The sequence below is a fragment of the Cibotium barometz genome, chromosome 20 (assembly GCF_041138505.1).
Source record: "Cibotium barometz isolate CiBa-2024 chromosome 20, ASM4113850v1, whole genome shotgun sequence".
NCBI classification, from domain to species: Eukaryota; Viridiplantae; Streptophyta; class Polypodiopsida; order Cyatheales; family Cibotiaceae; genus Cibotium; species Cibotium barometz.
Genome location: NC_141065.1, coordinates 57,983,119 through 58,011,006, shown reverse-complemented (window position 1 = coordinate 58,011,006; position 27,888 = coordinate 57,983,119).

Genomic DNA, 27,888 nt, shown 5'->3' with positions numbered 1-27,888 from the left:
TCTTTTCCCTTTAAAAAGATAAGTGAATTTTTTTTGTTTAACACTTACGATTTTCAAATCGTAAAGCTTTTAAAAAATTACACTATCTCTAAAAGCTTTTGGACAAGGCCTTGAGTAAGCTTTTTCTTATTGTTTTGGAGAATCTTGGGGCTTGGATTTAAATTTCTACTCAGCTGGGTTTTGGAATGCTAGATATGGAATTTTCAAAAATCACATGATTATGTGGTACATATGCTATGTCATCTTTGTTTGTGAGATGTTAGAATTTAAAGGCAGGTTTTCAGGTGATAAAAAAAATCTTGAAATGATGGAATTGATGACACTGGATATATGGAATGTAAAAGGTCACATGTATGTTGGAATTATTTGAAGGTTAAGCTATGCGTACATGTGATTGGCTTGAAGGATTTGGAAAAAGGAGCCAGTGAATCTATGCTTGGAAAGGGACAAGCACTTGGTACACAGTTTTGTGCAATCATCAGGATGAATTCAAGGATGTATTGAGGTGAATTGATGCATATATATGTCATTAAAAATGGTGCTGTCCTATACTCCTTGGGAAATTTTGTGTGTGAGTTTCCTTGTTAGATTTGGTACCTACTCTCACAGCTAGAAGTCTCGTACTTTCCTGGCTATACCGCACACGTCACGACAGCTCTTTGGTGAACCCGACGTGAAACTGCTGGGGTGAGAGTGTGGTGAAATATACAGGGAAGCTATGGCTGAGAATTCTGAGGGTCAGGGGGTTTATTTTGACCCCGGAGTTATGCAGATGTTTCAGATGTTTACCATGTACATGCAACCGCAACAAGCTGCTGAGAGGGGACAAATTTCCACAACCAAAGCATTACAATCAATTGTGAAAAAGGTGGATCAATTTGATGGGAAGGATATCACAAAGTACCTGCGCAATTACATAAAGGAAATGGAGCTAAACAGGGTGACTAAGGAGGATATGGTTCAAAGTTTCGAGCTGGTATGTGTTCCTGAAATAAGAGAGCGCATAAGAGGATTGCAGACAGCACATGGTGGCAGAAATTGGGAGGAGTTCAAGCTTGCTTTAAAGGACGAATATTTCATGGAGGATTCTGAGCGAGTGACCAAACGAACTTTCTTGGAATGGGTCACAAAACCTAAAATGGGAATTTCTGCCACAGAATTACTAAGAGAGTTTGAGAAGCGCTATGCCCAGCTGTCAAGGATAGAGCGTACAACTTTGGACAAAGAAAAAATAGAGCTCTTCTTACAAGCAGCTAGGAAAGATCTCCAAGAGAAATTGGAAATCCTCCTTGAGGATAAGGATACAGAGCAGGGATTAAAGAGTGATTGGAATGATGTTGAGGATGCGGTCACCATGTTAGCAAAGCGGCAGCGGAGGAGGGATAAAATGGTGATGGGCTCTGCAACCCCCATAACTGCTGTTACCCCTAAGAATCTACCAAAACCAGTTGCTACAATCCCAAAGGTAGAAGGGCCGATGGATGAGCTTATTAAGGGTATGCGTGACCTAAAATTGAAGATGTCCAGGATTGAAGAAAAGGGACTACCATTAGGGCAGGCTTCTATGCAAAGGCCTCAAAGCAAAGAAGGGTTTACATACAGATGCATATGGTGTGATGACCCAGAACATGCAAAGAAAGATTGTGCTAGCTATAAAGAAGCTCTTAAAAATCAACTTGTGTTTTTCAAAGATGGGAAAATCCATCTTACAGAGACTGGTCTTCCATTGAGTACAAACTTTGGGAAAGGAGGGATGAAAAAGCTGGTTGAGGATATGGCTGCTAGTCATGCCATCTCTATGGTTGAGGCAGCAACCTATGGATTAAAGGCTGATCAATCAAAGCAGGGATCTGAGATTGATGAAGATTATGAGAATGAAGACTTTTGGCCATCAACAATGGAATTAATTGCATCAAAGAAGGTGTCTAAGCAAGCTTTGCATGAGGCAGGTGACTGTATACGTCTTGAGACTGGCTGGGAGGAGCCTGTGGATTCTTTATCTGTTCATGCCTACATTGCTAAATGCCAAAATAATGAGGCACAGGTAGAGGAGAAGCGTAAAAGGGAAAATGAGGAAGGAGGGCCATCAAAAAGAGTTACACGTGGAAGTGAAAAGAAGGATCCTAGGCCATCACATATGCCTCCACAGCATAGCAGACCTCCACAGGAAGTTTCAATGGAAGAAGTGCCAGCAAAAATGAAGGAGAAGGGTAAAGGGAAAAGTCCACTCTACAAGCTTCAATCTGATATTGAAGCTGCAACAGATCTCAAAAAGGTGCTTGAAGAGAGGATTCTAAACAACAGGGTGGAATTTACACTAGGGGAAGTCTTAGGGATTGCAAAGAAAGAATTTCATGATGAGATAATTGATATTATACGAAGAAAAAGGCAGTCCATAATTGAATCTATTCCATCGCAAGGGGAGGCAAGCACTTCCAAGACTCATGGAGTACAAGTACAGCAAAAGGAAGAGAGAGAAAATGTGGTGGAATGTAATCACTCTGCTGATGGGGCACGACAAGTGCGCTTTGTGGAAGAGGATGATGAAAAAGAAGTTCTTACAAAGAGTCATTACTCCAGGAGCCATTAGGCAAGAGCAACCACTGAAACCCTTGTCAAGATATAGGTGATTTGGAAGAGCCATATGCCGCTCTAATTGATCATGGGTCTGAAATAAATCTTATGGCTAAAAATCTTTACAACAAATGTAAGTGGCCAATGGATGTAGATCATGGGTGGATGATTAAAGCAGCTAATAACTCATCTGGAGAGCTCTATGCAGCATGTCCAAATGTAAGGGTAACTATAAGGGATGTGAAAGATGATCAGAACTTCTTTGTTCAGGAGATGTCATCGTATCCCCTCATCCTTGGGCAACCCTACATTACAGCTGTGAGGATGGAAACAAAAGTTTTGGATGATGGCTCGGCATATGCAAGAATAAGGAGTAAAGATGGCAAGAAAGCTATTCAGTTCTTGACAGTTTGCATTAACCATGAAAGGAACCGTGAATCTCTTCGAGCACAGTCATTCCCAAAGATAAATAGAGAATTCATGAACTACAGGGAGATAAAGGATTTTGGCCAGGTGCCATTGTAAAGCGGGATTCCAATGGTACAAGGGAAAATGAGTTCTCGCAGGACTCAATCAATGTAAACAACTTTTCAACAAATTTTCAGGGATTCTCTAGCTATGGGTCACTGGTCTTTGTAAAAAGCAAGGATTTGAAGCGTGGCATGCGTAAACATGTACAAAGTGAACAAAAAAGTCTTGAGCAGTGTGGTTTTTTGGAGAAGAGTGAGTTTATTTCAGGGGTGCTTGATGAGGTGTCATTTGTAGATACTATGGATGTGCTTTTTGATATGGGAAGAGCATGCTTACAATGTGAAAATGAGATGATAGAGGTGTCATCTGTGGAGATGTATGATATAATCCGGGAATTTGAAGGGGTAGAATGTAAAAACATGAATTGCGAGATGGATGCTCATGTTGATACAAAGTACAAAACAGTAGCAAAGAAGGTGAAACCAGTTGCTTTGCCTTTGCCACCAGGAAGCAAGGAGAAAATAGATGAAGCTTCTATGCAACCAAATCTTAGAGATCCGAAGAAAATTGGGCATAAGTTTACACAGGAAACTCTAAAAGAGCTGAAGATTGGTGAGAAGGATTTTCTGTTGCCAGTTGAAAAGAAATGCTTTGAGGAAATGCTTGTGAAACATGGGAAAGCCTTTGCTTTTCAGCCGCATGAGATAGGCTGTGTTGATCCAAGTGTAACAGCACCAATGGTGATCTTTACTGTTCCACATGTGCCCTGGAACCTGCGGCCAATTCCAGTGCCAAAGGCTCTCTTGCCAAAGTTGATAGAATTACTAAAAGAAAAGATCAGGATGGGAATTTTGGAGCCATCATGTGCTCCATATTCCAACAGATGGTTTACTGTGCCGAAGAAAAATGGGACATTGCGCTTTATTCAAGACATGCAACCTGTAAACAAAGTCACAATCAGGAATGTGGGAGCAGGTCCGATTGTGGATGAGTTTGCAGAAGCATTTGCAGGGAAAACTATATACTCCATGGGTGATCTGTATTCGGGATATGATCAGTTCCAGCTAGATATACAAAGCAGGGACTTGACCACAATGAGAACTCCTTTGGGATTAGTAAGGATGTGTACCTTACCACAGGGAGCCACCAACTCGGTGGCACATATGATGAATGGAATGAATAAAGTCTTACGAGACTTCATACCACAAATAACTATGCCATTTTTGGATGATGTGCCAATAAAAGGCTGTGATGAGAAAGACAAAGATGAGGATTTGGATTCAAAGGGGTGCCGCAAGTTTGTGGCAGATCATATAAAGGATTGTGATATGATTCTATCCAGACTTGAAGAAGTGAATCTTACTTTATCTGGGCTGAAATCAGTATTTGGGGTTGGTGAAGTGCTAATAGTGGGACATCTTTGTAGTACTAGTGGACGCTGACCTTGTCCAGCCAAGATAGATGCAATACAAAGAATGAAAGAGACATGCATTAATGTTACATAGCTGAGGAGATTTCTTGGAGCATGTGTCTTTTATGTTATTTGGATCCCACATTATGCGCATGTAGCAGATCCTCTTTATCAACTCTTGAGGAAGAATCAAAAATTTTTGTGGAATGTAGCACATACTAAAGCTATGCAGAAGCTGAAATATCTGCTTCAATCATCACCTACTCTAAGGAAGGCAGATTATGAGTGTGGCAGGCCTGTGATTGTTACAGTTGATACTAGTCCTACTGGGATGAATAGGATGGGCAGTAGGGCAAGATGATGAAGATGATCACAGGTATGTAATCAGATTTGGAGCAAAAGTATTAAGCTTTCGACAACAAAAATATCCACAGATCAAGAGAGAGTTATGGGGAATAGTCACTGCTCTAAAATGTGAAAAAGAATATCTTATTGGGGCATTTGTACTTGTGGAAACTGATTGCTTGCCACTTCTTGGGATGATAGCAAGTTGTACCACACCAGATATTGCTATGCTTAGGTGGATTGCCTATATCAAGTCACTAAATCCTGAGTTTGAGCATATTGCGGGAAAAGATAATCCACTTGCAGATATGTTATCAAGAGCCAGGTATGAAGATGAAAAAGAGATGATTAGTGACATTGATGATGTGGGTACAAAGTTCTACACTACTGCATATGCAAAGGGGGACCATATTTGCCTATCAAATGCACTTGAGTCTTTTACTCAGGAAATGTATGAAGGAGATTGGTTGCTTATTGGTCAATACTTGAGTACTCTGACAAGACAGGGAAATTGGTCTGACTCAGAATTTAAGAGGATCCGCAGAAAAGCATATGGTTATTTTCTAAAGGATGGGTACCTCTGGAAGCATCCTAAGCAGAGGAATGCTATGCCACAGAGAGTCATATGTGATAAAGAGACTCAAGGAAAGCTTGTGAAAGAATTCCATGAGAGTCTCTGGGCTGGACATAGAAGTGTGTGGGCCACCTTTACCAAAATAAAGGAAAAATATTGGTGGAAAGGAATGTACAAAGATATTTCCCAATATGTGGAAACATGCATGGTATGTCAAATGTACTCAAATGTGCGACATCGTGATGGATTGCAACCAACCTACCCACCTGCCATGCACTACAAATGGGTAGTAGATCTAGTTACAATGCCTTTGGGAATTTGGCAGATGCGGTATATAGCACTTGCAAGAGAAGATTTGACAAATCAGGTAGAGGGGCGTGCTCTTAGAACAAAGAGTACGGAAACAGTATGCAAATTTCTCTTGGAAGATGTGATCTGCCGGTATGGTTGTGTTGGGAAAATAACAGCTGATAGGGGTGAGCTAGATGTTGAAGAAGCAAGGGAATTCTTCTCTAGAATTGGTATCAAACTGTCCCTAACATGTGCTTACAATCTTGAGGGAAATGGAAAAAGTAAGCGAGGTCATCCTCCAATCATTAAAGCTTTGGCTAAGGCATGCAAAGAAAGAATGCGAGAGTGGCCAAAGTTACTACCATATGCCTTGTGGGCTGACCGTACAACTCATAGCTCAGTGACAGGATACATGCCTGCAGAATTAATGTATGGTCAGAAGCCAGTGATGCCAGTTGAAGAAGTAGTTCTAACTTGGAATGTATTGCCCTGGGTGGAAGGATTGAGCAGAGATGACCTCCTTGCATTGCGAATAAGACAGTTGGAGAGGAGGCCTGAAGATGTAGAGCTTGCTAAAGCTCGCTTAAAAGATGCAAGGTTGAAAAATAAAGAAAGATTTGATAGAAGACACAGACTCCGGCCAAAACCTATTGAAGAAGGTGATTGGGTTCTAATGTATGATAGTAGCCTTGACAACCAATTCACTGTTCAAAGAAAATTTGCAAAAAGATGGTTTGGCCCTTACATTGTCAAGCATGTGCATGGGAATGCCACGTATACTCTATGTGAGCTTGATGGAACAGAGATAAAGAATCTTGTGGCAGGCAAAAGAATCAAGATGTTTAAAAGAAGGCATGATAGTGATCCTTTTGATTCGCATGCCATGATTTCTGTTCTTACTCGGATTGAGCAAAACAAGGAGGACTTCAATAAGATGCTGCTCTTACAATCCTTGCCTTGATGATCATCAGATACTTCGATAGTAGCAAAGAAAACAACTAAGCATAAAGAAAGGATGCTTCATTGTGATTCTATCTTATAGAGGGCATCTCTGGTACCTCCTTTACCAAAGGCTCAAAGCAATATGATGGCAAAGTTAATCAAAACAAAAACCCCATGTTAGGATGGGAGAAAGAATTAAGAGAAGATTGTGAAGGGACGAGAATATTCCATCCCCAGTCAGATAGAATATCCCCCTATCCTCACAAGCCCACCGGATCATTGCTTTGGCCGTTGGGTCTACAAAATCATGAAGGTTGACTATCTGCACATGCTCAATGTTAATCGATGGTTTAGCTAGGCTTCGGTTACGCTGTGCGTGTGAAGGCAAAACAATGAGGTTGGGAGTGTGCAGGGGCTGCTGCATGAGAAATTGCGAGAGAGCGTCTAAATCAGCCATGCTCATGATCATGGTAGAGGGTAAGGATGAGGAGGATGCGATCGATGATGTGCTTGCTGTGGCTGTTGAAGTTGATGAACCTTGGCTAACTCTGACCTGGAAGCTGAGGGAACGCCGGCTATAACACAATCCAGTGCACCTTAGCGCAGACGCAAGGTGGCAGCCTACGTGGATTTTTTTTTAAAAAGGAATTTCCGATTAATAAGCGAAAATAATGGAGGCCCAGTGTATTCGAATCGGAGGAAACTCGAAATAATAGCTGCAAAAGTAGAGGGCTCCCGAATCTCTTGCGGGAAGGGGGAGAAAAACCAGAGGTAGCGCAATTGAAGAGCAGAGGTGTGCAGAAATCATAACCAGGAGGGAAATAAACCAGAGCTTTTTATTTCTTGAGGGTGGCGACTGTTTAGGGTGTCTTGGATTTTGATTTGAAGAGGAAATGAAGAGCTATCTGATGATATGATTTTCAAAAAACCTCACACTACGTGAAGAATTGTGAATCCAGCGCTTACAGCAAGGAAGCGAATAAAGAGAAAAGCGAAAATCATAAATTCGCTTCTTTTCCCTTTAAAAAGATAAGTGAATTTTTTTTGTTTAACACTTACGATTTTCAAATCGTAAAGCTTTTAAAAAATTACACTATCTCTAAAAGCTTTTGGACAAGGCCTTGAGTAAGCTTTTTCTTATTGTTTTGGAGAATCTTGGGGCTTGGATTTAAATTTCTACTCAGCTGGGTTTTGGAATGCTAGATATGGAATTTTCAAAAATCACATGATTATGTGGTACATATGCTATGTCATCTTTGTTTGTGAGATGTTAGAATTTAAAGTCAGGTTTTCAGGTGATAAAAAACATCTTGAAATGATGGAATTGATGACACTGGATATATGGAATGTAAAAGGTCACATGTATGTTGGAATTATTTGAAGGTTAAGCTATGCCTACATGTGATTGGCTTGAAGGATTTGGAAAAAGGAGCCAGTGAATCTATGCTTGGAAAGGGACAAGCACTTGGTACACAGTTTTGTGCAATCATCAGGATGAATTCAAGGATGTATTGAGGTGAATTGATGCATATATATGTCATTAAAAATGGTGCTGTCCTATACTCCTTGGGAAATTTTGTGTGTGAGTTTCCTTGTTAGATTTGGTACCTACTCTCACAGCTAGAAGTCTCGTACTTTCCTGGCTATACCGTACACGTCACGACAACGTGCATATAATGCCCAAGCATTCATCCATTCTCAAGCCAGCTGTCTTTCAAGGTCATGAAGAAATAAGTATTCTTCACCTTCCACGACAATGGTGCTGAGATTGATCTCAAGCTCTGGCAGCACCTTGCTCTCCTCGTGTGGGGAAGATGGCCCCGCATCTTCTACTATAGTGGGCTGTTCAGCTGCTGCAGATTGTGCACCCTCTGGAAAGTGCTCTGATGCAAGTTGCTCTTCTACACCAGCACTCATTCCTATTGCCTTCACTTCCTTGTCATCCCTCAAATACCCTGCCAACTGCAATGCAGGCATCTCTACCTCGTCATCTGAATCCTCATCGTCTCATTGATGAGGAACGTAAAAGTGGCGAGCCACGAGAGGAACCTAGTTCCTAAATTGCCCTTCCCCAACCTCTTCACCTCCTGCTTTTTGGAGGTACAATAAGCTCCTGCGAGGATGCAGATGTCGATGAAGCGTTCAAGGCGCTGGATGTAGGGGGCGGGCATATTGTTGAATGTACTTAAGCAGCTCAATAGGCACCCATCAATCATTGGGGCAAAGGGGAAAGGAGATGGAGTGGGGAGCCAAGTATTGCTCCATGTATAAAATCTGTGTCTCATAATGTTGGGACGCAAGGGCGAGCGACTTTTCAAAGTCGACTTCACGAGAGAACATGACAAGGAGCTCTCTCTTGCCCGCCCACGGGGTGGTGGAGAGGAACTCATAGAAGTTGTCAAAGTGGGTAGCCATGTGAATGCAAAGAGATAGTGTGAGCTTGTGCTTGGTTTTTATCGCGTGAAAAATGAGATAGAAGACACCTTTGGCTATTTATAGTTAAAATTTCAAGTTGGCCTTTTCACACTAGACCGCTAGATAAAAAAATTACAGTTTGCAATTAAGATTTCAATTAAATAAAGATTGGTTAAAAAAGAGCCTGCTACAAAATTACAAGCATGTCATCTAATATAAAATTGTTATAATGTCTTCAATTTTTGCCCCTCTTGTGACATTTACTTCATGTTGATCTCCATCTCCTTATTGACTTGAAAGCTTGTCATTTCCTTCACCTCGATCCTGAAACTCTTGCCCCTCACTTGCATCAAAACGGAGGCTATTTTCCCATATACTCAGTTCATCTTCAAGCTCTTCCACATGCCTACTATGTGTTGGTAGGGCTATGCACCTTGCTCTACTGAAAATTCAAGGTCCCCCATTTGCCATGATTCTGAGACCATGGTTGTCCCCTCCTTACGCTTCCCAATCTGTAAAAATATAGAAAGTGGCACATTAATCAGAAAGTGTAAGGGTTAACTCTAGACATGCAGTGGAATCAGATATACCTTTCTTCTCATCAACTTGAAACTTGACTCTTCCACATTGTCAAAGCCCATGATGCTAAAGTGTTGATGCGGGTCTATTAGGCTCCAATGCTTGCTTACTGCCACTCGCTCAATCCATCCATTTTGCTTCATTACACCTACCTCAATAGGCATAATTTCTTCTTCTGAGGCTTGAAGTGGGATCCATGTCCCGTGCTTTTGCATCCATCTTTGGTAGTGCAGACGCATGTACAAAATAGAGCGTGCCTTCAGGAAGCTGAAAGACACTATAGAATCTACTACATTGCACTTGTACACATCACCTTGATGTGACCCCTCATTAACCTCCCAACCCTCTCTTAGTAATCCTTGAATGAGGTCAGAACGTAACTCCTTACAAATATACATTATTTTTGTTTGGTGCATTGGCATGGAATTAAACATGTGCACAAAAACATGTAAAGGACAAAACCAATTTAGCCCTACTGACCTAGATGCCTTTGAAAACTTGAGTGATGTCTTGATATCACTTACCATCTTAAACTTTAAGCATAAGATGGTCCAAGCATCAGGTTTGGGCCATTCGGGATTGTTAAGAGGGGGGTTGGGGATCTCTTCTAGCTTGCCAAATAAACCTGGTTTTTTGTCTACAAAATATGAGTGAGAAAAGAAAAATATATTGTTCTGTAGAAGATCACTTGGGCTTTGAGATACAAACCTTGCCTCTCCAATGGATGCATGCATAGCATAGAAAACTCGAGTGAGGCTTTGGAGTGGTTGTTCTTCAACATAATTAGAGGGGAAAATATCTATAGAGAGACATAAGAAAATATCTACAGAGAGACATAAGAAAATGGAGAATAATAAGAAAATTTGAAACAAAAAATCCAATATTAGCATGTTGTGTTTATGTTACACTGACAATTTGAAGGAAACCTTGGTCATTGGCCTTGAATGTACAGGTCTCCAAGGGTATACACATGTTGCACTATGGCAACCAGTCCTTCCTTCTTAGTATGCTTGAAGCTGCCCCTTCCAATGATGTAGCATATTGACGCACTCGATGTGGTCCCTTAGAGCTTGGCTGCATGTAGACCCAAGCCCCAACCCTGAATCTTGTTGGAGCCCAAACTCCATTCTCATCTCTTGTGTTATGCAGCACAAGCTTTTCCACCTTCTCCCTAGGTCTTCTCACATTACTGGAAGAGGCCATGGTGGTAAGAAAAGAGAAGAAGGGAAAAGAAAAGCTTGTTTTACAATAGAAGAGTGGAGAGGGGAGAAAGTTCAGGGTTTTCAGTGCAGCAATGGAAAGCTTAAAAGAGGGTTAGGGTTTGAGAATAGACTTCCTCAACCTAGAGTAGACTAAAGAGGGATAGAGTTTCTACAGCAATGGAGAGGGAGGGAGCTTGAGAAGGAGGGAGAGCTTGAGAGGGATGGAGTTTTTGCAGCAATGGAGAGCTTAGAAAAGGAAGAAAGAGGGAGAGGGAGCTTGAGATTGAGGGAGCTTGACAAGGAGGGAGAGCTTGAGATGTATGGAGTTTCTGTAGCAATGGAGAGCTTAGAAGAGGAAGAAAGAGGTTCAAAATGAGCTTTCCAAACCTAGAGTATGTTGGGGGGAAGTTTGAGAGGGAAAACACACTTTTGGGAAAAAAATTAATTTTTTTTAATTTTTAGGGTTTTTTATCTGCGCGATTCTAGGTGGGGGGGACCTCTAAGTTTGGGCCCAAGAGGTAGGGAGACAAGAGTAGTAATTAGGCCCCATTAGAAACCAAAGCCTAGGCCCCCTAGGGTCAAAGAAGTAAAAAATGTGCACCCAGCCCTCTTCCTATTGGTCCATTCCCAATCAAAAGTTAATCCAAGAGGCCCTATTTGGGTCCAAAAAATTCCTAATGCTTTGCTTTGGGCAGCTCAAATCTCATGTTGTTTGTGTTTTTGCACCTGCAATCCGCTCAAGGATGTTTAGTAGTCCTTACCCGGTGTAGGCCAACCTCTCAGATTTGATGAAAATCGGTGTGCTCCAAGCTTCACAGCTCCAATGGCAAGCTTCACAGCTTTTCTTCATAGTTTCTTCTCCCTCTTCTCTCACTCGCTCATAAACCCTAATACAGAGCACCAGGCTCTGATACCATGATGATAATTAGGTAGAGGGAGAGGTGACACACACACAGGAGCAAACCCTAATGTATTATCAAACCCTAACCATAGAGGAAAGCCATCTCCCTTCTCACACAATGCATAAAGCCATAATCCATAATCTACAACACACTACATGTGTTGTGTCCACACACTGCTAACCCTAGCTAATGTCCACACACTATGACCAGCTAGACGCGATCATTTATGTCTCACACATGTTACTACCCAACATGCCAGCACATAGTGCAACTGGCATAAGCTGACATCATCGAGCTTGAATCTCAAAACAGCCCCTCTCAAGCTCATGATGTACTGTCATAGATGAGCTTGGGTTATCAAAGCTCTCAACATGTTGGGAATCATCACTTGTCTCTCCACATAACCTTTCACATCCATTGGCTTCATATGTTCAAACCATTCGCCATGATAAGTCATATGGTTTGATGCTCTAGAGTCCAAATACCAAGTGTCATCACTGTCACCATTTGTCATCATAGATCCCATGACATGTTTCATGGAGGCAAACAAGTGATTTGCACTGCCATCATGACTGCTTGATGCAAAAGTTCCACCATTTGCATAATTTCCACCATGTTGTGCAAAATTTCCACCATGTTATGCTCTACCCCCTCTCAAATCATTTTGTTTGCAGTAACAATCGCGTGCCATATGACCAAGCTTTCCACAGTAATGGCATTCCACATTTTGCATAGATGTTCATTGGCCTTGCCAACGTCGTCCTCTTCCATGAGGATTACCTTTGCCTCTTTGAGGTGTATATCATGAGGTGCCTGCATGACCGTTTGGCATTTACATCACTTGATATATCTTCGCCAGAGATTCTACAACTGGACTACACCAACTAGTGCACACCTATCTACTCCCCACTTAGTGTGTTCACATTATCGATTGCTTGTATATACCCTATTATGTGTGTTGAGTCACTTTATCTTCTTAGTATACCTCTTTTGTTGTGTGAAGAAGAAGAAGAATTTTCAGCCTCTTACCTTGTGTGTTCTCTTCTAGGGTTTTTGTGAGTGTGTGTGTGCTTGTGCAAGTGCTCAAGCTCACTTCTCCCCTGCATCTTTTCATGGTATTAGATCATCGTGGTTCATACTAAGGGATGAGCGGCAAGAAAGAGGAGCATAGGAAGCGGTATGAGGGTAAGAGCTTCATCTACTCTTCCCCCTTTATGTTGGTTACTACACCCTTATCAAGATCTCTTCAAGGGGTACCAGCACTCTAAACAGGTGGAAGAGGCTAGTCTAGAGGCAAGGGGAAGAGGCTAGTCTAGAGGGTAGTCTAGAGGCAAGGGGAGTCAAAGAGCTCGTGGTAATTAGTGAAGGAAGCATAATGATACTACACGAGGCTATTTTTATTGTGGTAAGCCTGGACATGTGTAGGCAGATTGCTATAAGAAGTAGAGTGAATGCAAAATGGAAAAGTGTAGCAAAACAACTATGCATCCTCTAGCAGAAATAATGAGGATAATGAGAGGTTATTTGTTATGCAACATGTAGTTAATGCTATGTCTGGAAATGATGTAGTAGCATGTAAGGATGATGTATGGTATATTGATTCAGGTGATTCAATCCACATCACAAGTCATGGGTGTGGTGAGTGGTTTAATCCACATCACAAGTCATGGTGAGTGGTTCAAGACTAGGTTTTGTTGAAATAGGGAATGACACTACTCATCCCATTGCCCATGTTGGAGATGTGCCATTGTCTATGCAGGATGGTTAGGTGAAGTGTAAGATTCCTCCCCAACCTTTGAGGTATACAGGAGTAAGAATCTCCCTTTCTGATCTTATAATTATTCCCTCTCTAAAATAAAAGAAAGTTTCTGTTTAAAAAAGGAAGACCCTTTTCCTAGAATACTTCTCAGGAGTCACGCCTATTTTAAGGATTCAGAACAATGAGTTTAGAAGTGAAAATCGGTGTTTTGGATACCAAGGTTTTGGTATTCATTCGAGTACGGCCCAAAAGAAGTTCTTTATCTCTTGGGGAGTATAAGAAGTTATCCCCCAGATATTGTGATCCTTATATCTGAATTCAATGAAAGTAGGTGACTTAGCCTACAAGTTTCTTTTATCTCCTCATCTCAAAATTCTTAATGCCTTCTATAGGAAAATGTGTCAAACTCAAATCATGGAAAGACGGTAAAACTTCAGTGGCAAGTTACCGTTGGCTTCTAGGTTACGCTAGCTCCTTCCTTTATATAAGTCGTAACTTTTACTTGTCGCTCACAGTAATCTTACTCCCATCAATCTCCTTTCTTTCTTAATCTCCTTCATGGCTTGGCAACAAGAACTAGTTTTATCCATGATGATTTCTCACCTTCAAGATGCAAGAGAGTCTGTGAAGAAAGACTTTATAGAACAGTATGAGCGCTCACTTTTTCCTCACCTAGGAACTTCTGTAGCGCAGACCAAATGGCGGACCTATCAAAACATAACTAGGGTAACACCCTGGGGTCAGCAGCACTTTCGTAACAATGTCCGCTTGGCCATGGTTATCGAAGCCTTGGGTTTGGGTCCCCGATACTACTGCGTCATGAGATCAAGACATCTTGGGTTTTCTGAGCGGGTCTTCTTACTGGCGTGTTTTCTTCCTCATGAGAAGATATGCCTTTACCCCGTTTTTGGCTTGCCTCTCAGAGGTCCTTTTGTTAGATCACCTCATACCACTGAGATAGGTGCGGCAATAACCAGCAGAATCATTCCCATAGATGAGTTACCCTATACTTGTGCAGCTTGTGAGGACTGCTTTTGTGACCATATGATGGACAGGCTTATGGAAGTGTAAAGAGTTCTTCTATCTTTACTGTATAAGTTCCGTGAATGAATAAAGTTTAAATCTTGTTCTTATCCTGCTCTCTTTGAGACTTTTCTTGGTGGTTAATCTTGATTAAAATTTTTCTCTAAGTCTCATATTCGTACATCTTGCGAAATTACCCTAGTTGCGAGATGAGGACATCTCGCATTTTTTAAGTGGGGTAGAATGTAAGATTCCTCCCCAACCCCTTTTTGATGTCTAGTATATTCCCCTGTAATCAATTCCTTTTCTAAAATATAAGAGATCTTGTTTGTGGCTGTTTTAACCTAGAGAGAGAAAATATTCTAGAGAGAGAATATTCAGATTTTAAATTTTTTGGATAGAAAAATATCTCTTATAATTCAGATGAATTCCCCTGAAACAGAAATTTAAAAAGAATTTTCCAATGTGCAATTGGAATTAATTGGAAATAGGTATAAAGAACCTTAGCCTAAGGGTCTAGATTTTCAGAAATCTTTAGACTATGGTCCAATTAAGGTTTCTATGGGCCAATAGCATCAATCCATGTGTAGGGAGGAGATAAATCCAAATTGTAAAAAGAAAATACCCAAAAATGAGTAAATGCTCACATGAGGTGAAGAGTTGAAAATGTACAAGGTTTATTAGTAAAAAACTATGAGCAATATTAAAAATATGACATATTTTGGGAATAATGATTTTATTATGACACATATGTAAGGAAGGGGAGTCCCTTAAATGCTCACATAAGATGAAGAGTTGAAAATGTACAAGGTTTATTAGTAAAAAACTATGAGCAATATTAAAATGATTCCATTATGACACATATGTAAGGAAGGAGAGTTCTTTAAAGGAGGTGCATATTTCACATAAGATGAAGAGTTGAAAATGTACAAGGTTTATTAATAAAAAATTATGAGCAATATTATAAATATGAGATATTTTGGGAATAATGATTTTATTATGACACATATGTAAGGAAGGGGAGTCCCTTAAATACTCACATAAGATGAAGAGTTGAAAATGTACAAGGTTTATTAGTAAAAAACTATGAGCAATATTAAAATGATTCCATTATGACACATATGTAAGGAAGGGGAGTTCTTTAAAGGAGGTGCATATTTCACATAAGATGAAGAGTTGAAAATGTACAAGGTTTATTAGTAAAAAAACTATGAGCAATATTAAAAATATGAGATATTTTGGGTATCCAAAAAGGAGTAAATGCTCACATAAGATGAAGAGTTGAAAATGTACAAGGTTTATTAGTTTAAAAAACACATATGTAAGGAAGGGGAGTTCTTTAAAGGAGGTGCACATTTCACATAAGATGAAGAGTTGAAAATGTACAAGGTTTATTAATAAAAAAAAACTATGACACATATGTAAGGAAGGAGAGTTCTTTAAAGGAGGTGCATATTTCACATGCTTGAATGAGTTTTAAACTAATAAAAATTGAGATATTTCATCTCTCCTCTCTCCTCATTCAAGTCTAGTTCCAAAAAGTTAGCTTAAATGACCTAAAAATGGTCAAAAAGTGACCAAACTGACTTGGAAAATTCTAGAATCGGTTTGTTTGGTTAGGAGCTCAAATTTTCCTATAAATAGAAGCCTCCCCTTGTTGCAAAATATATAGTGTCTTATGCCTTGTTACTCTACTCCACCTAAGCCAAAATACATAGTGTCTTATGCCTTGTTACTCTACTCCACCTAAGCCAAAATACACAGTGTCTTATGCCTTGTTACTCTACTCCACCTAAGCCAAAATATATAGTGTCTTATGCTTTGTTACTCTACTCCACCTAAGCCGAAATACATAGTGTCTACTGTAAGATCCCTGTTCCCACCGAGCAACGGATTTGGGGTACTGGCAGCAGCGGAAGTAGCGCTTCTCGCGCGGGACAGGGGTCCCACACTCGGGGCCTCGCCCACGGATATCCGGATAAGAGACTAATCCGTCGGTTGTTCCAAAACCGAACCCGGAAAAACTTTCTTAACCGGAAGCACGGGCGATTCCACCAGGATAACTTTTTACTCTAACGTAGTCAAGATCATTTCTGATCGAGATGATCCAATTACATCTATAAGATACTTAGTCAGTTCAAGGAAGAAACTTGCACTTGGATCATTGGGATCAACGCTTTTTTCCCCATTCAAGAGGCACAGCCGTTGATTCCTATCCATAGAACAGTTACTGTCCGGGATTTTTTGATTTTTTTTTCTATCGTAAAAACAAAAGTTTGAGTCTCGATTTATGGATCCATCAGTCCAGCCTAACCCCATCCAATCCCATGGGTTAGCCAACCGCCCAACCACTGTAGTGATGGGATCCAATTAAAAATTTGGTTAAGTTTTGTCCCGGGTACCAAGGAAAGAGTTCCAAGGCCCCCTAGCCGGATGTTCATGCAAAATAAAACTAGTCACACCACTCACACACCCAATATGAAATTACCTTTTTCAACCAGATTCAACCAGTTTAAAACAATCCTTTAATAAAACCATAGTATCATTGATCACCATCTTCCAATTTATCCAATTGATTCTTAATTTTCCATCATTCCTTCATCAGAGTATCTATGGCATCATTGGCAACTAGAACGCTCAGGAGCCGTTTCGATAGTTCCTAGCCCATAATACTTGGCAATATAATCACTTAACATGATGGACTCTCGTTGAAGATCAGCAAGATCAACCAACAGATCCATATAAGGAGCCATGGACTCATCCATTGAAGACCAGCAAGGTCAATCAACCAGATCCATGCTCGATTTCAGAAAACAACTCCAACTCTGTTCCAATATCTTCCTCGACGCACGCGTGGGTATCCTAGGCGACCCAGAGCCCGAGCACCGTATGGTCAGCACCCTCTAGGATCCTTCGCAGGTGACCTAGCGCTTCACTCATAGGCCGCTTCCTTGGCCCCTCATCCACCGTACCGAAAGCTCACCATTTTAATCGCACCGAGGCTGGTCAAGACCTCGGCCGACCTTGCTACGCGAGACGTCCTTCATTGACTCTCCGTCAGCAGTTGCAACATTATCAGTTAGGTCTCACGACCTTAATCACAAGATAGTCACAATGCTCCCCCAGCAATCTTGACATAAAACAGTCATTTACAAACAGCATTTACAAACAGTTTACAATACAGTTTCTATTTTTACTTTCATTTTTCCACATTATCCCTCATCAATCCACATTACTTATTCCATATTCCATTTATATGTATACTCATCCCCTCCCATCATTTTCCATCTCAACACTTCATATTCCTTCACATCACATATCGTATATTCACATTCATACATATATTCACATCTCCACATCCACATCCACATTCACATCCACACATCCACATCTACATCCATACATCTATTTTCACATCCACATCTACATGCACATTCATGCATCCACATCCATACATTCACATTCACATTCTCCTCCTACATCTACATCTACATGCATACATCCACCTCCACATTCACATCCACATCTATACATCTACATCTACATGCATACATCCATCTCCACATCCACATCCACATCTACATCTACATGCATACATCCACCTCCACATCCACATCCATATCTATACATCTACATCTACATGCATACATCCACATCCACATCTATACATCTACATCTACATGCCTACATCTACATCTCCATTCACATCCACATCTATACATCTACATCTACATGCATCCATCCACATCTCTATTTACATCCTCATCTATACATCTACTTCTACATGCATACATCCACATCTCTATGCATACATCCACCTCCACATTCACACTCACATCCATACATCTACATCTACATGCAAACATCCACATCTCCATGCATAATAAAATTCTTTTAATTAATCTAGGATGATAGTTCCTAGAATATGGTAGGAAGTCCTCTTTTTATGCTTTGAATGAATTTATTTTATGCATAATTTCTATAAAAATTTTGCCATAGCTCCGCTACTATGACTGATAAATCTCAATTTTTTTCTAAGGGATAAAGCTTATCATTAAGGAAATAATTAGAATGGTCTCTAATTGGGTCATCAATCCATAAGGGATTGAATCATCAATGTGCATAAACTAAAAGTATAGAAAAAAGCCATTAAATTGGCCTCAAGTATAGCTTAATCTTGGATTAAGGAAAAGCTTTATGAAAAGCTTCATTTGGATTGAGATTGGGTCATGAGTATGACCATTTCTTGAGTGAGAGAGAGAAATTACATAAAAACCATTAGAATTTAAACATAAAATGGAAATTAACTTCAATAGCATTTATTAAATTATGTAACTCTTCACTACTATTCACCAATTAACTTCAATAGCATTTAAAAAAAAACCATACCAATTAAACTTCTCAAGTTTGAGAGGGGTTGAGAAGAGAGAATCATTGAGAAATTATAGAAAGATCAAAATTCAATATACTTACCTTATAATTTGCTTGATTCTTTATTCACGGTAGAGGCCCCCAACCAATCAATTGGTTTAGTATGTTGATGGAGCCACCAATGGGGATTGAAGAAAGAGAGAAGTATCAAAAACTTGTGAATTATTAAAGAATTCACAGCTCTTGGCTTAGGTAGAGTAGAGTAACAATGCATAAGACACTCTATATTTTGGCTTAGGTGGAGTAGAGTAACAAGGCATAAGACACTATGTATTTTGGCTTAGGTGGAGTAGAGTAACAAGGCATAAGACACTATGTATTTTGGCTTAGGTGGAGTAGAGTAACAAGGCATAGGACACTATGTATTTTGGCTTAGGTGGAGTAGAGTAACAAGGCATAGGACACTATGTATTTTGGCTTAGGTGGAGTAGAGTAACAAGGCATAAGACACTATGTATTTCGGCTTAGGTGGAGTAGAGTAACAAAGCATAAGACACTATATATTTCGGCTTAGGTGGAGTAGAGTAACAAGGCATAAGACACTATGTATTTCGGCTTAGGTGGAGTAGACTAACAAGGCATAAGACACTATGTATTTCGGCTTAGGTGGAGTAGAGTAACAAGGCATAAGACACTATATATTTTGCAACAAGGGGAGGCTTCTATTTATAGGAAAATTTGAGCTCCTAACCAAACAAACCGATTCTAGAATTTTCCAAGTCAGTTTGGTCACTTTTTGACCATTTTTAGGTCAGTTAAGCTAACTTTTTGGAACTAGACTTGAATGAGGAGAGAGGAGAGATGAAATATCTCAATTTTTATTAGTTTAAAACTCATTCAAGCATGTGAAATATGCACCTCCTTTAAAGAACTCTCCTTCCTTACATATGTGTCATAGTTTTTTTTATTAATAAACCTTGTACATTTTCAACTCTTCATCTTATGTGAAATGTGCACCTCCTTTAAAGAAATCCCCTTCCTTACATATGTGTTTTTTAAACTAATAAACCTTGTACATTTTCAACTCTTCATCTTATGTGAGCATTTACTCCTTTTTGGATACCCAAAATATCTCATATTTTTAATATTGCTCATAGTTTTTTTACTAATAAACCTTGTACATTTTCAACTCTTCATCTTATGTGAAATATGCACCTCCTTTAAAGAACTCCCCTTCCTTACATATGTGTCACAATGGAATCATTTTAATATTGCTCATAGTTTTTTACTAATAAACCTTGTACATTTTCAACTCTTCATCTTATGTGAGTATTTAAGAGACTCCCCTTCCTTACATATGTGTCATAATAAAATCATTATTCCCAAAATATCTCATATTTATAATATTGCTCATAATTTTTTATTAATAAACCTTGTACATTTTCAACTCTTCATCTTATGTGAAATATGCACCTCCTTTAAAGAACTCTCCTTCCTTACATATGTGTCATAATGGAATCATTTTAATATTGCTCATAGTTTTTTACTAATAAACCTTGTACATTTTCAACTCTTCATCTTATGTGAGCATTTAAGGGACTCCCCTTCCTTACATATGTGTCATAATAAAATCATTATTTCCAAAATATGTCATATTTTTAATATTGCTCATAGTTTTTTACTAATAAACCTTGTACATTTTCAACTCTTCACCTCATGTGAGCATTTACTCATTTTTGGGTATTTTCTTTTTACAATTTGGATTTATCTCCTCCCTACACATGGATTGATGCTATTGGCCCATAGAAACCTTAATTGGACCATAGTCTAAAGATTTCTGAAAATCTAGACCCTTAGGCTACGGTTCTTTATACCTATTTCCAATTAATTCCAATTGCACATTGGAAAATTCTTTTTAAATTTCTGTTTCAGGGGAATTCATCTGAATTATAAGAGATATTTTTCTATCCAAAAATATTCAAAATCTGAATATTCTCTCTCTAGAATATTTTCTCTCTCTAGGTTAAAACAGCCACAAACAAGATCTCTTATATTTTAGAAAAGGAATTGATTACAGGGGAATATACTAGACATCAAAAAGGGGTTGGGGAGGAATCTTACATTCTACCCCACTTAAAAAATGCGAGATGTCCTCATCTCGCAACTAGGGTAATTTCGCAAGATGTATGAATATGAGACTTAGAGAAAAATTTTAATCAAGATTAACCACCAAGAAAAGTCTCAAAGAGAGCAGGATAAGAACAAGATTTAAACTTTATTCATTCACGGAACTTATACAGTAAAGATAGAAGAACTCTTTACACTTCCATAAGCCTGTCCATCATATGGTCACAAAAGCAGTCCTCACAAGCTGCACAAGTATAGGGTAACTCATCTATGGGAATGATTCTGCTGGTTATTGCCGCACCTATCTCAGTGGTATGAGGTGATCTAACAAAAGGACCTCTGAGAGGCAAGCCAAAAACGGGGTAAAGGCATATCTTCTCATGAGGAAGAAAACACGCCAGTAAGAAGACCCGCTCAGAAAACCCAAAATGTCTTCATCTCATGACGCAGTAGTATCGGGGACCCAAACCCAAGGCTTCGATAACCATGGCCAAGCGGACATTGTTACGAAAGTGCTGCTGACCCCAGGGTGTTACCCTAGTTATGTTTTGATAGGTCCGCCATTTGGTCTGCGCTACAGAAGTTCCTAGGTGAGGAAAAAGTGAGCGCTCATACTGTTCTATAAAGTCTTTCTTCACAGACTCTCTGCGTCTTGAAGGTGAGAAATCATCATGGATAAAACTAGTTCTTGTTGCCAAGCCATGAAGGAGATTAAGAAAGAAAGGAGATTGATGGGAGTAAGATTACTGTGAGCGACAAGTAAAAGTTACGACTTATATAAAGGAAGGAGCTAGCGTAACCTAGAAGCCAACGGTAACTTGCCACTGAAGTTTTACCGTCTTTCCATGATTTGAGTTTGACACATTTTCCTATAGAAGGCATTAAGAATTTTGAGATGAGGAGATAAAAGAAACTTGTAGGCTAAGTCACCTACTTTCATTGAATTCAGATATAAGGATCACAATATCTGGGGGATAACTTCTTATACTCCCCAAGAGATAAAGAACTTCTTTTGGGCCGTACTCGAATGAATACCAAAACCTTGGTATCCAAAACACCGATTTTCACTTCTAAACTCATTGTTCTGAATCCTTAAAATAGGCGTGACTCCTGAGAAGTATTCTAGGAAAAGGGTCTTCCTTTTTTAAACAGAAACTTTCTTTTATTTTAGAGAGGGAATAATTATAAGATCAGAAAGGGAGATTCTTACTCCTGTATACCTCGAAGGTTGGGGAGGAATCTTACATTCTACCCCACTTAAAAAGTGCGAGATGTCCTCATCTCGCAAGGTAGAGGACAGCTCTTTTTCTTAAGATCCAATTTTATTCTGGGGTTCCTTATATTCTGGTCAACCCAACAGAACACTGGGATAAATATCCCTTATATAGAACTCATCATTAAATAACAATTCATTCAGATCATGTCATTCATATCTTTAACATGATAATGGTCCATTAGACCGAAAAGTCTCCTTCGGAACATTCCTCCACGGAAATTTCAGTCAAGCAAGTTCTCAATTTGACATCCCTTAACTTGATCTACCGGTCAAGTATTAACAGTAGCAATCTAACAGCACAACCCACTAATCTCATAGTGATTTGCTGAATTCATTATCATCATTCTAGTTATGAATATCATCACAGGGACTCGTCCCATTCCCCCTCATTGAGGTTTCATTATATTTCAACTAATTTTTAGAAATCAACATTTTCCAATCAGCATTTTCAATAAGAATCCAAATCAATTCATCAATTCTCAAACAGAATTAAAATCATATCAATCACATTCGAAATCATCATCTAGATAGCATTAACGCTTATAATTTTAAGTCTTAGATTTACTCGTATATACTGTCAGTAAAGAGCTGCAGTATACTCTCGGTATATACGGGTAGTCACGGCCCTTGGAATTATAAGGTAAATACTATCATGTCTAGGCCTCAAGCAAGTCAGGGATTCTATATAATTGCGGTACTTCCATTTGAAGAACCAATAACCAAATTATGAATTTCAGTTTGAATATCAAATTGTATGAGTTATATCACACAATTATAACCTTTTTGTGTTTCTTGATAAATTTTCGACATATTTGTCTTCTCAGTTGATCTTTATTAACCAAATGCTCTGATACCAACTGTAAGATCCCTGTTCCCACTGAGCAACGGATTTGGGGTACTGGCAGCGGAAGTAGCGCTTCTCGCGCGGGACAGGGGTCCCACACTCGGGGCCTCGCCCACGGATAACCGGATAAGAGACTAATCCGTCGGTTGTTCCAAAACCAAACCCGGAAAAACTTTCTTAACCGGAAGCACGGGCGATTCCACCAGGATAACTTTTTACTCTAACGTAGTCAAGATCATTTCTGATCGAGATGATCCAATTACATCTATAAGATACTTAGTCAGTTCAAGGAAGAAACTTGCACTTGGATCATTGGGATCAACGCTTTTTTCCCCATTCAAGAGGCATAGCCGTTGATTCCTATCCATAGAACAGTTACTGTCCGGGATTTTTTGATTTTTTTTTTCTATCGTAAAAACAAAAGTTTGAGTCTCGATTTACGGATCCATCAGTCCAGCCTAACCCCATCCAATCCCATGGGTTAGCCAACCGCCCAACCACTGTAGTGATGGGATCCAATTAAAAATTTGGTTAAGTTTTGTCCCGGGTACCAAGGAAAAGAGTTCCAAGGCCAAAATAAAACTAGTCACACCACTCACACACCCAATATGAAATTACCTTTTTCAACCAGATTCAACCAGTTTAAAACAATCCTTTAATAAAACCATAGTATCATTGATCACCATCTTCCAATTTATCCAATTGATTCTTAATTTCCCATCATTCCTTCATCAGAGTATCTATGGCATCATTGGCAACTAGAACGCTCAGGAGCCGTTTCGATAGTTCCTAGCCCATAATACTTGGCAATATAATCACTTAACATGATGGACTCTCGTTGAAGATCAGCAAGATCAACCAACAGATCCATATAAGGAGCCATGGACTCATCCATTGAAGACCAGCAAGGTCAATCAACCAGATCCATGCTCGATTTCAGAAAACAACTCCAACTCTGTTCCAATATCTTCCTCGACGCACGCGTGGGTATCCTAGGCGACCCAGAGCCCGAGCACCGTATGGTCAGCACCCTCTAGGATCCTTCGCAGGTGACCTAGCGCTTCACTCATAGGCCGCTTCCTTGGCCCCTCATCCACCGTACCGGAAGCTCACCATTTTAATCGCACCGAGGCTGGTCAAGACCTCGGCCGACCTTGCTACGCGAGACGTCCTTCATTGACTCTCCGTCAGCAGTTGCAACATTATCAGTTAGGTCTCACGACCTTAATCACAAGATAGTCACAATGCTCCCCCAGCAATCTTGACATAAAACAGTCATTTACAAACAGCATTTACAAACAGTTTACAATACAGTTTCTATTTTTACTTTCATTTTTCCACATTATCCCTCATCAATCCACATTACTTATTCCATATTCCATTTATATGTATACTCATCCCCTCCCATCATTTTCCATCTCAACACTTCATATTCCTTCACATCACATATCGTATATTCACATTCATACATATATTCACATCTCCACATCCACATCCACATTCACATCCACACATCCACATCTACATCCATACATCTATTTTCACATCCACATCTACATGCACATTCATGCATCCACATCCATACATTCACATTCACATTCTCCTCCTACATCTACATCTACATGCATACATCCACCTCCACATTCACATCCACATCTATACATCTACATCTACCTGCATACATCCATCTCCACATCCACATCCACATCTACATCTACATGCATACATCCACCTCCACATCCACATCCATATCTATACTATGAGATCCCTGTTCCCACCGAGCAATGGATTCAGGATACTGGCAGCGGAAGTAACACATCATGTGCGGGTAGGGGTCTCACACTCGGGGCCTCGCCCACGGATATCCGGACAAGAGACTAATCCGTCGGTTTGTCCAAAACCGAAACCGGAAAAACTTCCTTTACCCGGAAAGCATGAGCGATTCCACCAGGATAACTCTTTACTCTAACGTAGTCAAGATCATTACGGATCAATTGATCTGACTGCACCTTTAACGGTACTTGGTCAAATCAAGGAAGAAACTTGCACTTGGATCATTGGGATCAACGCTTTTTTCCCCATCAAGAGGCACAGCCGTTGATTCCTATCCATAGAACAATTTCTATTCGGGATTTACTTCATCTATCGTATTAATAGAAATTAAATCTCGATTTACGGATCCATCAGTCCAGCCTAACCCCATCCGATCCCATGGGTTAGCCAACCGCCCAACCACTGTAGTGATGGGATCCAATTTGGAATTTGGTTAGGTTTGTCCCGGGTACCAAGGAAAAGAGTTCCAAGGCCCCCTAGCCGGAAGTTCATGCAAACATAAAACTAGCCACACCACTTACACACCCAATATGAAATTGCCTTTTTCTTAGCATCAGCTAACTTTAAAACAATCCTTTAATGAAACCATAGTACCACTGATCACAATCTTCCAATTTATCCGGCTGATTCATAATTTCCCATCATTCCTTCATCAGAGTATCTATGGCATCATTGGCAACTAGAACGCTCACCACCTGTCCACACAGGGGCCTTTTCAATAGTTCCTAGCCCATAATACTCGGCAATATAATCACTTATAAAAATCAAGATGGACTCTCGTTGAAGATCAGCAAGATCAACCAACGGATCCATATAAAGAGCCATGGACTCATCCATTGAAGACCAGCAAGGTCAATCAACCAGATCCATGCCCGGTTTCACAAAACAACTCTTACTCCTTGTTCCAATATCTTCCTCGACGCACGCGTGGGTATCCTGGGCGACCCAGAGCCCGAGCACCGTATGGTCAGCACCCTCTAGGATCCTTCGCAGGTGACCTAGCGCTTCACTCATAGGCCGCTTCCTTGGTCCCTCATCCACCGTACCGGAAGCTCACCATTTTAATCGAACCGAGGCTGGTCAAGACCTTGGCCGACCTTGCTACGCGAGACGTCCTCCATTGACTCTCCGTCAGCAGTTGCAACTTTATCAGTTAGGTCTCCACGACCTTAATCACAAGACGGTCAAAATGCTTTCCCAGCATTCTTGACATAAAACAGCCATTTACAAACAGCATTTACAAACAGTTTACAAATACAATTTCTATATTAACTCTCATTTTTCCACATTATCCCTCATGCAATCCACATTACTTATTCCACATTTCATTTATATGTGTACTCATCCAATCATATCATTTTCCATCTCTTCACTTCAGATTCCTTCACATCACATATCATATATTCACATCCATATCCACATCCATACATCCACATCCACATCCACATTCACATCCATACATCCACGTCTACATGCTTATCTCCATTTTCACATCCTCATTTATACATCCACATCCCATATCCACATTCATACATACACATCCATATCCACATCCATATCCGCATTCATACATACACATCCATATCCACATCCACATGCATACATTCATTATCACGTCCTCATTCATACATCCACATCCACATCCACATTCTCATTCACATCTATACATCCATATCTACATGCACATTCACATCCATACATCCACATCTATATCCTCATTCACATCCATACATCCACATTCATGCATCCACATCTACATGCCTACATCCATACATACACATCCACATTTACATCCATGCATCCACATCCACATCCTCATTCACATCCATACATCCACATTCATACATCCACATCCACATCCACATTCACATCCATACATCCACATCTACATGCTTATCTCCATTTTCACATCCTCATTTATACATCCACATCCCATATCCACATTCATACATACACATCCATATCCACATCCACATGCATACATACATCCACATCCACATTCCCATTCACATATATACATCCATATCTACATGCACATTCACATCCATACATCCACATCTATATCTTCATTCACATCCATACATCCACATTCATGCATCCACATCTACATGCATACATCCATACATCCACATCCACATTTACATCCATGCATCCACATCTACATCCTCATTCACATCCGTACATCCACATTCATACATCCATACATCCACATCCACATCCACATTCACATCCATACATCCACATTCATACATCCACATCCACATCCATACATCCACATTCATACATCCACATCCACATCCACATTCACATCCATACATCCACATTCATACATTCACATCCACATCCACATGCATCTTATCATATCTTATTACTTCCCATATCTTTTATGCATACCTCTATGCATGAAATTCAATTATGCTAAAAGTAACACTTTTATAATAAAATATTCAACTTTTATGCATACCTCTATGCATGAAATCCAATATGATAAAAGTAACACTTTTGATATAAAAAAAATTATCCTTTATGCATACTTCTATGCATGAAAATTAAAAATGATAAAAATAACACTTTTAATATAAAAAAATTATCCTTTATGCATACTTCTATGCATGAAAATTAAAAATGATAAAAGTATCACTTTTGATATAAAAATTTTCCTTTATGCATACTTCTATGCATGAAAAATTAAAAAATGATAAAAGTAACACTTTTGATATAAATTTTTTTTCCTTTATGCATACTTCTATGCATGAAAATTAAAAATGATAAAAGTAACACTTTTGATATAAAAAAATTATCCTTTATGCATGATATTAAAATTCAATTTCTCCATGATTATAATGAAATTCTTTCAATTAATCTAGGATGATAATTCCTAGAATATGGTAGGAAGTCCTCTTTTTATGCTTTGAATGAAATTATTTTATGCATAATTTTTATAACAAT